Genomic DNA, 13,269 nt, shown 5'->3' with positions numbered 1-13,269 from the left:
TGTTCGTAATTATTATGTCGTCAAAGTAAATTGTTTTTAATTATTATGTCGTCAAAGTAAATTGGTTGGAATTATTATGTCGTCAAAGTAAATTTGTTCGTAATTATTATGTCGTCAAAGTAAATTGTTTGTAATTATTATGTCGTCAAAGTAAAATTGTTTGTAATTATTACGCCTTCAAAGTAAATTTGTTGGTAATTTTTATGTCGTCAAAGTAAATCTGTTTGTAATTTTTATGTCGTCAAAGTAAATCTGTTTGTAATTAGTATGTCGTCAAAATAAATTTGTTTGTAATTTTTATGTCGTCAAAGTAAGTTTCTGGTAATTTTTATGTCGTCAAAGTAAATCAGTTGGTAATTATTATGTCGTCAAAGTAAATTTGTTGGTAGTTTTTACGTCGTCAAAGTAAATTGTTTGTAATTATTATGTCGTCAAAGTAAATTGTAATTTTTATGTCGCCAAAGTAAATTGTTTGTAATTATTATGTCGTAAAATAAAATTGTTTGTAATTATTATGTCGTCAAAGTAAATTGTCTGTAAATATTATGCCTTCAAAGTAAATTTGTTCATAAGTATTATGTCGTCCAAGAAAATTTGTTCGTAGTTATTATGTCGTCAAAGTAAATTCTTTGTAATTATTATGTCGTCGTAATAAATTGTTTGTAATTATTATGTCGTCAAAGTAAATCTGTTCGTATTATTATGTCGTGAAAGTAAATTGTTTGTAATTATTATGTCGTCAAATAAATTGTTTGTAATTTTTATGTCGTCAAAGTAAATTTGTTGCTTATTATTGTTGTCGTCATAGTAAATTTGTTGGTTATTATTGTTGTCTTCAAAGTAAATTTGTTTATTATGATTGTTGTCGTCAAAGTAAATTTATTGCTTATTATATGTTCCGATGGTTGTGTGTCTCTGGTTTTTATGTTGAACATCAGTGCTTTCTGTTCCCGGATAAGGGTAAAAAGTTCAGCTCGCGTGAAGTCTGAATATTTGTTCATATTTTCATTGCTGCACGCTCTGACACCAATGTTGTAATCAAGACAAGCGTATGGTAGCAAGAAAAACGTGAACACGGAGATTGTGTATATACATATATATGCATATATTTATTCTCGAAAAACGAGATGTTAGAAGAAAAAAAAAAGAAAGGATCGTTAGTATTTACTCGAAGTTGACTGGGACGACGATAAGGTATCGGCCGTGGCGACGTTGGTGAGAAGAGAGGTGGTTGATGTTTGACTCGTGCGTCGGTGAAGTAGCAGTCGTGGCGACGGTGAAGACGACGATTAAGACGGTGTCGGAGAAGAGGAAGGTGCTGATGTTGACAGCGTTCGAGGCGAAGATTACGGCGTCGGTGACCAAGACGGCGGAGGCAGCAACGAACGCGAAGCGTGATGTGTTTGACTGGTCGGTCTGTCTAACTGCCGATTTGAACATGCTGCTCGTTTTTTATATCGAGGCGCGATGAAAAAGTGGCTCGAGAAAGCCTGTGTTTAATTTAGGCGGGAGGCATTGTCATTGGCCGAAAAATATAAATGTTATTTTGCCAATGCCTGCGGAATTGCGCGTAAATCGCCTGAGATTTGTATTTCTGTTTTATAACCTCGTCAAAGTAAATTTGTTGGTTATTATTGTGTCGTCAAAGTTGATTTGTTGGTTACTATTATTGTTATCGTCAAAGTAAATTTGTTGGTTAATATTATGTCGTCAAAATTGATTTGTTGGTTATCATTATGTCGTCAAAGTTTATTTGTTAGTTACTATTATTGTCGTCATAATAAATTTGTTGGTTATTATTATTGTCGTCAAAGTAAATTTGTTGGTTATTATTGTTATAGTCAAAGTAAATTTGTTGGTTATTATTATGTCGTCAAAATTGATTTGTGGGTTATTATTATGTCGTCAAAGCTGATTTGTTGGTTACTAGTATTGTCGTCAAAGTAAACTGGTTGGTTATTATTATGTCGTCAAAGTTGATTTGTTAGTTACTATTATTGTCGTCATAGTAAATTTGTTGGTTATTATTATTGTCGTCAAAGTAAATTTGTTGGTTATTATTGTTATCGTCAAAGTAAATTTGTTGGTTATTATTATGTCGTCAAAGTTTATTTGTTAGTTATTATTATGTCGTCAAAGTTTATTTGTTAGTTATTATTATTGTCTTTAAAGTAAATTTGTTAGTTATTATTGTTGTCGTCAAAGTAAATTTGTTGGTCATTATTATGTCGTCAAAGTAAATTTGTTGTTTACTATTATGTCGTCAAAGTTGATTTGTTAGTTACTATATTGTCGTCATAGTAAATTTGTTAGTTATTATTGTTGTCGTCAAAGTAAATTTGTTGGTTATTATTATGTTGTCAAAGTGGATTTGTTGGTTACTATTATTGTTTTCCTAGTAAATTTGTTGGTTTATGTTATGTCGTCAAAGTAAATTGGTGTTTATTATTATTTTCGTTAAAATAAATTTGTTGGTAAGTATTATGTCGTATAATAAATTTGTTTTGTTATTTTTTGTGGGTTGTATCTTCTGAATACCTTTAACTTGCTATATATGTATATATATATATGTGTGTGTGTGTGTGTGTGTGTGTGTGTGTGTGTGTGTGTGTGTGTGTGTGTGTGTGTGCGTGCGTGTGTGTGTTTGTGTGTGTATATATATATATGTATATATATATATATATATATATATATATATATATATATATATATATATATATAATGAAAATTACAATTGAATTTACCGAAATGATCCAAGATGGTAAAATTAAAGTAAATTATACATATTAAAGAATTAATATTTATAAAATTATCTCTGCCAGATAAAAAAAAGCTCGATAAAACCAAATAGGAAATAGCGCTTATAATATGAGCAAATAGTTAATAAAATATGTTAAAAAACACTTTGAAATGAGTTAAAAACATATTTAATCTGAAAAGGAAACACTAGATAAATGGATAGTCCTTAATCCGCGGAGTTTCGAAGAAATACTTTCCTTCTCATCAGAGGGTAGGAATTAGCAAAATGCGGAATTGGATTTTGCATGCAGAATTATTTGGTGAAACAACAAGTAAGTCAAAGATCTTGAAAACAAAAAAAGTGAAGCAGAGGGAATATGGTAAAGAAAAGGTGATTACACACGAATGGATAGTCTGGTGGAAGATAAAAAAATCCAGTGACGGTAAAATCCAAATGTAAAACTTCAAAAAAGTTAAAAGAATTTCCATTTGTACAAGTAAAATCCAAGGAGATCCCGTAAAAGGAAGAAGATGGTCCATAATAATCCAAAGCCAGAAATCCATGGAATAATTCACACAAATGTGTACAAGGGGAAAAAAGAAAAGATTCCAATAATATTAATAAAAGAAAAATAAGATGTGCTTTTCACTCTACTTCCGAGACATATATATAAATAAGAAAGATCTGCGAAGAGAAAGAAGAGAAAAAAAATGATGATAAAGTTAAATATAAAATATAAAATAAAGGGAAACAAAAGTCAAAATGACCCAGACAGGAAATGTTAAAGGCGCGAAAAAATATATAGGGCAAAATAATATAGGTCAACATGTGCACACATGTTTCTGTAATCATCCGCGTTGGGGAATTACGTCTTCAGGCCAAGAATTACTGTCGAAAACTGATATTTCAACCAAATACATTTTCCTATTTCGTTTGTCAAGTTAGAATGTAATCTGGGTTGGAGTCATAAAACGGTCAGAGGACAAGTGAGGTCTAAATATATATATATATATATATATATATATATATATATATATATATATATATATATATATATATATATATCAAGTTTAAGGTACTTACAAAATAAAACCACGAATTAAAACAAGATTATTAAGAGTGCTCAATAAAAAAAAGTACCAAATATAATATTTTCATTGATGTAGACAAATATTACCTAGTTGCTACACTTAACATCTTAATGTTTCGGACAATTGGTTTGTTAAAAAAACAAAAGTTCCTCCTCAGAGGACAGAAATAAAGTTTATCCGCTATTCAATGCAGCTTTTTCTTAAATGGAAGAAGTGGAATATATTTTTTTTATTTATAAAAATAGAATATTAAATCGCTAACTTAAATTGCGAGTGATAATATTAAGTGACATTTTAAGCTCAAAACTATAAGGCGATATGGGGAGAGGGCATGTCAAGGATTAACAAGATAAAAGAGGAGAGTAGAAAGAGATAGAGAAAGAAAAGGAAGAGATAGCTACAAAGAAGAAAAAAGGAAAAAGAAAAAAGGAAATAACAGGAAGACGGAAGGAAGACGATGGGGGAGTCAATATAATTACATTGCATTACTATAAGAAATGGGGAGGGATGAAAACAATATGTCAAGTTTAAGGTAACAAGTTTAAAGTAACATGTCAATGAAAAATGTCGACATAAAAGGGTAAGACTGGCTAAAGACAGGTTAGTAAATAGGGTTTGCAGTCAATCATGCACACAAATATTTATATTCAGGCCAAGAACTTAGCAGGGAAATACACATTTATGTAAAGCAATAATAAAAATATGAGACGACCTTACACAGAGGTAATTGGCTGTGATCTCTTAAGCGTAAATATATTTCTATATTTATCACAATGAACTTAATCGTTTAAATTTTAAAATTTAAATTTCCAGTAATGAAAATTCAAGAGCTAATAATAATAATAATAATAATAATAAAAAAAAAAAAAAAAAAAAAAAAACACGAAGATCTGAACCAAAAATAGCAGAGGGGAGAATGAGACGATATAAGTACAAATTTTAACAATGCAAGTAAAACAGGACATTTGAAAACGATGAAAACTAATTCTACCAAAACGTGAATGGAGGAAAAACAAAAACAGAACCAACCACGACAGAAACAAAACTTCATTGAAGAACGACAGAAACACAATAGAAATGCCAAATGGCTGAAAGATATGAAAGAAGAGCTACAAAAAATCGAAAAAGGAACAGTGAATGAAATCAGCAAAGAAACCATAGGGAAATATCCCTGAGTGGCTTCCGGGCCTTGATAAGTGGTGATCACTGTGTAAAAAAAAAAAAAAAAAAAAAAAAATGGCAAACTGGAGACACCAGAATATAACGAGATGCATGCATACTGGTTCAAAACAATTCACAACACTACTCGAAAGACTAGCTCAAAACAGGAAACAAACATGCCAGCTTGGATGAGAAAAGGCCGAACCACAGATACAGAAGGGCACGGAGAAAGAAACTGCTTTTCGCATATGTCATCAAAGATCTCTCCTTGAAAACAGCCTGTGGTGTTCCCTGGAAGCTGAATGACAAGTTTTCCAGATTTCCAGTACTCTCCATCTCTTTCGATAACATTTGCAAATAAATTTGCGTTATCGCAACAGCTGCTTGCCATTGATTTCTCGTTGGCAATCTCCACTGGAATTTGAATCGCGGTAAGTCTCCCAAAGGTCCCAGTTCTCTTCGCACTTATCTGCCAGAGGCCTGGTCAGTTCCTCGGTCTTTCCTTCCTCCTTGACTCTACTTGGTTATTTGGTCTCACTCTTTTGAGGGGGGGGGGGCAGTGATGTGGCAATAGCAGGATGGGTTGGGGTTGAGAGAACTTTTAGATGTGACTTCACTATTCTTGGTTCCATGTAGTGTTTCATGTTTTGCCTTTGCAGCAGTTTGTCTGGCCCACGCTTGTTGCTCTTGTGTGTTAGTCTCCACATTCAAGGGTATTTCTGAATATTTCAGCTGTTTTCATTATTGTTGTTCATTGTATTTTTCCAGTCATTCCTTTGATTCCAATTTCTCCCATTCTTTTTTCACAGTTTTCGGGATTGTCCCTAGTGCTCCTACTATTATAGGTATTATGTTGATTTTCTTCATCTTCCACATCCCTTTCAGCTCTCTACCTAGTTCTGTGTATTTGCTTCCTTTCTCCTTTTCTTTTATATTCATCCTGTGGTCAGCTGAAACAGCAAAGTCTACGATTTGACAGGACTTTTCTTTCTTGTTAATTATTACAACATCCAGTCTTCTTGTGTGGATGTTTGTATGTCCGTGTCCCATAGGACTTTGTGATTCTCATTTTCAAGTACTGTTGTCTGCTTATGTTTGTATCATTTGTCTGTGTGTTCGAAATGCAGTTGTTTGCATAATTCTCAGTGTACTACACTTGGTCGTGTTTGTTCTTGTATTCTTTTTGGGCCAGTTTGCTACATTCACTTACTATATGATTTATCATCTCGTCTCTTTGTCCACAGAGTCTGCATTTGCTGTTTTCTTGTGTTTTGTCGATCTTTGCTTTAATGTGATTAGTTCTTATCGAGTTGTCTTGTACTACGGTCATTAGGGATTCAGTTTCTCGGCTTATGTGTCTTTTTTGCATCCATGTCCAAGTGTTTTCATCATTTTCATCTTTTGTCTCCTTATGAATCTTCCGTGTAGTTGTTCCATTTCCCACTTTTCTTTTATTGTCTTATCCTTTGCCTGTCCGTTTTCTGTGTTATTGATTTTTCAGTATCTCTCGTTGTTATGTTTCAGTGTTTTACATTATGCATTTTTCTTGTTCTTTTTTGGTGTCATTCACACAGTCTTCTATACTAACCAGTCCCCTCTACCATCTTTCCTTTTTACGTAGAGTCGGTCAACATCGTCCTTCGGGTGTAGTGCATTGTGAATGGTTATGAGTTTCCTGGTCTTCTGATCCAGCTGTCTCAGTTCTTCTTTAGTCCACCCTATGAACGACCCAGAGTATCTTACTAGTGATACTGCTCATGTATTTATGCCTTTTATTAGGTTTCTGCTACATAATTTTGTTTCTACGTCACATCACGTGACTCCTTGTTTACCTTAAATACCCTCTTCATATGAAGAGTCGAGTTCGTCTAACAACTCGCTACACTTCGACGTCTCGTCTCTGACATAAACTGTTCTCCTGTGAATTATTGTTGAAACCTGCCTTATCCCCGGAAAGGCATCTGACCACATACATACGTGGTGGCAGCGGCCAAAAATTCAAAAGAATTCAGCCTCCCTCAATAATACGTTTTACAAACGGAAGCAAATAAGTGCCCATTGACTAGGGGTCGGTGTACGGTAAGACTTTCTACAAAAAAAAAAAAAAAAAAAAAACACACCACATTTCTATTAGTAACATAACATACATACGTATGTTCTTGTCGCACGAATCTTACCTTAAAGCTTAAAGAATTAATTTAATCAGACTGTTTCTTCACTTTTATTTTCTTTCAGATATTGATAGAAAATAACGGATGCCATTTGTTAATTCAAAAGTTTCTTTGCTAAACTTTTAAACTATTGAAAGGACGAAAGTAACAACAACAAAAAAAAAGACAAAAAAAAAACAATTTTTACTCTCACTCATATTACAGCAAAGATTATTAGAAATCTGAACTTTTATTTTCGTTTAATTTTCTAAAAGAAATTGAATTTTTACACTTTTCCCCCCCTTAATTTGTGTAATAAATTGCGAACAGACGGGCTTACCTGACAAACGCTCGAGGTGTGCATTCTGCAAAGCGGGTACGTCCAAAGAAAAATGGCAAGATGGGGGCGGCCGGTTAATATTGCCAAGTAATCACGCAAAATCTCGTGTTCTCTCGCACACACGAGAATTCAGCTTAGCATAAAAACGGGTCACTGTGAGCAAGAAGCGAGAAGGAAAAACGTAGTCAAGAAAAGACGACGCTTCTGACGACTGAGAAGAAAAAAGAAGAAAAAGAGCAAGAAGTAGAAGAGGAAGAAGAGAACGATACATGAGAAGACGAGGTGTGTGCGGTTTTGAGTAAATCGAAACAGACACAAAAAAAAAACTCTGATTACAAGCTATTTCGGCTTTGGTATGGAGAAATTTGACATCAGATTAATTCCGGAATTCGATGGCTCCCCCACTGGTCCCTCGGTGGTCGAATGGCTGGAAAAGGCTGAGCGCGTTTGCCGGTTGTGCAAGATTAAAGACCCAGCTATGGTTATCCCATTGAGACTCACTAAAGGGGCTTATGCCGTGTACCAGCAGCTAGGGGAGGATCCGACCATGGAGCAGATTACACAAGCGCTATACGAGGCATTTGGTACAGACCCTTTTGTCGCCTGGAGGCAGTTTTCCGAACGCCGACTTGGGCTGGGGGAGACAGTGGATGTCTACATGGCCGACTTGAAAAAGCTTGCCACTCCCTTCGGCGGTGCAAGTGATCGCATATTGGCATGCGCCTTTTTGTCGGGACTTCCGGATGAGGCAAGTCGACTGCTGCGAGCATCGTCAAGACTCACTGAGATTGGATTGGAGGAGTTATTGGCGAGAGCACGAAACATCTTGAAAGACGATCGAGAACTAGTCTCCGCAGCTGTTGACACTCTGGACTCGCCAACGAAGGGTCTACGATGCTATACCTGTGGTGGCCCCAACCACTTTTCCAGAGACTGCAAAAGCGGTACAAGGCGCACCCCTAATTATGGAGCACGACAAGTAATACGGTGTCACCAATGCAATAAGCCAGGCCACATAGCGCGGAATTGTCCGGGAAACGGGCAAGGGGAGGACGCTGCAGCGCTAGCACCCTCCCCAACGCGGCATTGAACAAAGCGCTGCCTGCAGTAACAGTTCAAGTTGATGGATGTGAACGTTCAGCGCTGGTTGACACCGGCTGTACCCAAACCCTTCTTCGAAAGGAATATTGCGCCACATGGAAGAAATGAAGGATCCCTGTACTTACTGTCGGCCAAGGCTTATTGGTGTGTTGTGGGGTCAGCGTTGTTCATATCAGCATTGGCAATGGCTCTCCGGTTGCTGTGACGGTGTTAGTGGTCGATGGGGAGCTGCTCGGATATGACCTTCTCCTTGGAATGGACGCTATCACACAGCAAGGCGGAATTACTGTGAACGGCGCCGGTGATGTGAGCTTCTCTCGACCAAACAAACAAATGTGTGCAGCAATCACTCTCGATGAGCCCGACTTCCATGCAGAATACGATAAGGGCACAAACACTTGGACAGCGTCCTGGAAATGGGCAGGCGACCAGCCACCAGTGTCATTGCGGAATCGACTTACAGAGTATCCTCCTCCTGCGTGGCTTAGGGGGCAGTATGAGGCAGAACTTCAAGTGTGGCTGGATAATGGCTGGTTAGTTCCATACCCAGAGGATGAGCTCGGGCCCCCGCGGGGGCTAATTCCCCTGATGGCTGTCAGACAAGAGAACAAGCAGAAAGTTCGACCTGTTCTTGATTACCGGGAACGTAATGAATACGTTGACCCGCACACTGCGGGGGCTGATGTCTGTGCTCATAAACTACGGGAGTGGCGGCGGCAGGGTGCGGAAGCAGCCATACTGGACTTGCGAAGAGCGTACTTGCAAATACGTGTTGAGAAATCGCTGTGGCCGTTCCAGACGGTGGTGATCAAAGGAACTCGCTATTGCTTGACCAGGCTAGGATTCGGCCTGAATGTAGCCCCTAACATCATGACAGCAATCATGCAGGCGATCCGGCGTCAAGATGAAGCGGTGCAACATGCGACATCGTCGTATATAGACAACATTTTTGTCAATGAGAGCCTCCTGTCTGCCCAGGCGGTCAAAGAACACTTCGAGCACTTCGGATTGTCGTGCAAGGAGCCGGAGCGGCTACAGGACGGGGCGAAAGTGCTCGGACTGCAGGTGAGCGGAAGTGCAGATGGCCTTCAATGGGGAAGGAGTGGTGAAATCCCGGAAATCCCATCTACCATCACACGTCGGAGCACGTTTTCCATTTGCGGAAAATTGGTGGGTCACTTCCCTGTGTGTGGGTGGCTCCGAGTGGCTGTAGCGGCCATAAAGCGACGGGCAACTTCTATGTCAACTGGATGGGACGATGAGGTGCATGATCCTGCCCTGCGAAGCATGCTGGTGGAAGTTGTGGCCAGAGTGACCAATGATGACCCTGTACGGGGGAGCTGGTGCGTCGATGGGAGTGAATTTACAGTTTGGGTAGACGCCAGCTCACTTGCCCTTGGCGTTGCTCTGGCGGTCGACGGAAGGATAATAGAAGATGCCTGCTGGCTTCGGCCGGAGAATGAAGCCAAGCATATAAACCTAGCTGAACTCGATGCTACACTGAAAGGAGTCAATCTAGCGCTTCAGTGGCAGGCTAGAATCCTTCACATCATCACGGATTCCACGTGTGTGCATCGGTGGATGACCAATGCCTTGAACGGAAAAGCACGTCTGACAACGAAAGCGTCGGCCGAAATGTTGATCCGGAGGCGGCTTGCTACCCTAACCGAAACCACTAAGGAATACGACTTGGTCATAGATGTGACACTGGTGCAGTCCTGTTTGAATCAGGCGGATCGTCTGACCAGAGTGCCACGCCGTTGGCTAGACCTGCCGAAAGAAGTGAACGAGTCAGCACCTGTAAATTGCGCTGCAGTGGGACATAGACTCAGCCCGGAGCATATTAATGATGTCCATTGCCAAAGTGGGCACCCCGGTGTAAACCGAACGCTTTACTTCGCCAGATTGGTTGACCCCTCTGTGCCTCGGAGGGCTGTGAAATCTGTTGTGGGAAGCTGCAACACCTGCCGATCGATCGACCCAGCACCTGTCCGGTGGAAGAAGGGAATACTCAGTGTGAAGCGTAATTGGGATAGGATTGCGATGGACATAACGCACTACAACGGGAGGCATTTTTTGACGCTTATCGACTGTGGACCATCTAGGTTTTCATTGTGGCGGCCCCTTCGCCGGCAGGATGCGGCTGCCATTATCCATGAGTTGGAAGGTGTGTTCCTCGAGCGTGGCCCTCCTTCTGAGATACTCACCGACAATGGCCCCGCTTTTGTTAGTGAGCCATTTAAACAGTTTGCAGATGGCTGGGGTGTCCATCTGCGTTTTCGGTGTGCCCATGTTCCCAGTGGAAACGGGATTATTGAGCGCAATCACAGAACGGTTAACACAATCGCAGCGCGGAAGGGGTGTACGGTACCTGAAGCAGTCTATTGGTACAACGTCACCCCTAAGGACGATGTTTCACCCTCCACCGCACCAGCCAACGCGCTACATACATACCGTGTCAGGGTGAGAGGTTTGGAGAGCAGCTCACTACCAAACCGGAGCCACCACAAAAGAACATAAAAGAAGGAGATGTCGTCTGGGTTAAAAAACCCCGAGGCCAGTGCACGACTCGCTACGGAACTGGTCATGTCACTGAAGTGATCAGCCCGCAGGCGGTGCGAGTTGATGGAGTACCTCGTCATATTAAAGACTTAAGATCAGTATTCCAAACGCAGCTGCCGCTTGACGAAGATAGTGAAATTGAATCCGTGACCAGCGACCCATCATTCTGGTTCATGACGGCTTCAACGCACAGCGACACTGAGAGTGGTAGCCTTCAAAGTACTGACCCTCCTGCTGATGATGAAGACCTGGACAGTGATACTGCGATGCTCAGCTTTAGGTTCGCCGACCTTCGTGTCACGGAAGACAGCGCAGACGATGATGAAGCCCCGAATCCCCCTCTCCGAAGAAGCACTCGAAGAAAAAGGCCACCGCCTCCCTGCTCTTTCTGTGATAATGAGATCAGGGGGGAGTGTGTAATAAATTGCGAACAGACGGGCTTACCTGACAAACGCTCGAGGTGTGCATTCTGCAAAGCGGGTACGTCCAAAGAAAAATGGCAAGATGGCGGCGACCGGTTAATATTGCCAAGTAATCACGCAAAATCTCGTGTTCTCTCGCGCACACGAGAATTCAGCTTAGCATAAAAACGGGTAACTGTGAGCAAGAAGCGAGAAGGAAAAATGTAGTCAAGAAAAGACGACGCTTCTGATGACTGAGAAGAAAAAAGAAGAAAAAGAGCAAGAAGTAGAAGAGGAAGAAGAGAACGATACATGAGAAGACGAGGTGTGTGCGGTTTTGAGTAAATCGAAACAGACACAAAAAAAACTCTGATTACAGACATTTCTACAAAAAAAAAAAAAAACACACCACATTTCTATTAGTAACATAACATACATACATACATATGTTCTTGCCGAACGAATTGTAAGAAAAAAATGTAAGGAAAAATTCAAGATGGCGCCCGACTCTCTCTTTAACACGGTAAGATATCCTCAACACGGCACAAGAAGCAACAGCCACACGATTCCCCAGCCAACTCAATCGTCACTCGCCCACGTCTTTCCCCTCACCCGCTTTTATCGTCGTTCTAGGCCGGCTAAATTTGCATATTCCGAGAATTCGTGTGACTTTGCGAGACATCATACTTTACAAAAGACGGCGGTTGCCATCTTGGTCCTTCTTTTCTATTTTTGGTCGGTAATGCTGAGCTGGTCTCGAGGTAAGTCTTTTTCCCCTCATCCGTCTCTCCCACGTACCCACACAACACGCAAACACGCGGGCGCTTATCTCCTGGATGCACGTTACACTCCCCCCTGATCTGATGATCACATAGAGAGCACTGGGGGGGTGGCCTTTTAGTGCGTGTGCTTCTGCGAAGAGGTACATTCACTGTTTCAGATTCGGGCTCTGGATCTGGTTCCGCCTCATCAGATGAAGTATCGCTATCAGTCTCTGGAAGGGGCTCACTGAATCCGTGCATCGGCAGCTCATCGCTAGATGCTTCACTGCTTTCTTCTGTAGTTGTATGACGCACCTCGGTAGCTGGGCGAAGATCTCGCACATGTCGTGGGGTTCCATCGACCAAAACAGACTGCTGGCTAATCACTCCAGATATGTGTCCTCGCTTAAACTTGTCGGTGCACCGATTTCCTGGAGGCCGCACCCACACTGGATCTCCCACTTCATATCTGTTATATGTTCCCTTGTCGGTTGGCTGCGTAGTGTTGATTCCCTTCACTCCGACTCGGTACGTGTAAATAGCATTCGCAGGTGCGGTTGAAGGGGACGTCCCGTCCTTTGGCGTAATGTTGTACCAATATGTTGCTTCATGGCACATGCGCACATCGCAACCGTAGACGGACGCCCCACTCATCTAACAACTGCCGGACTTGCTGGCTACAAAACGCTGCATCATTGTCAGTCAGGAGCTCTTCCGGCGCACCTCGCTCAAAAAAAATGGATGATAGGTGGCGAACAACATTTGCTGAATCCTGTCTGGTCATCTGCCGCCACACCGCAAATCTCGTAGGCCCGCAATCAATGAGAGTTAGAAAGGGCTTGCCACTGTAATGGGTAATATCCATGGCCAGCCGCTGCCACACACTCTCAACTTCCAAGCAACCCTTCTGCCATCGCTCTGGTGCAGGATCAATAGACTGGCAAGCCTCACAATTTCTGACG

The 13,269-nt window shown here is 40.8% G+C and overlaps 1 protein-coding gene across 1 annotated transcript in view; it reads left to right on the top strand.

The window, feature by feature from the left end:
• The window catches only part of LOC145276864 (protein Wnt-16-like), a 384,325-nt gene that overhangs the window by 194,698 nt on the left and 176,358 nt on the right, over window positions 1-13,269 (top strand). The window lies entirely within an intron of this gene.

This window comes from Euprymna scolopes, chromosome 5, assembly GCF_053919585.1.
Source record: "Euprymna scolopes isolate OS-2025 chromosome 5, ASM5391958v1, whole genome shotgun sequence".
NCBI classification, from domain to species: domain Eukaryota; kingdom Metazoa; phylum Mollusca; class Cephalopoda; order Sepiida; family Sepiolidae; genus Euprymna; species Euprymna scolopes.
Note: the sequence above shows the minus strand (reverse complement) of the source record. Positions and strands in the feature narration are given on the sequence as shown.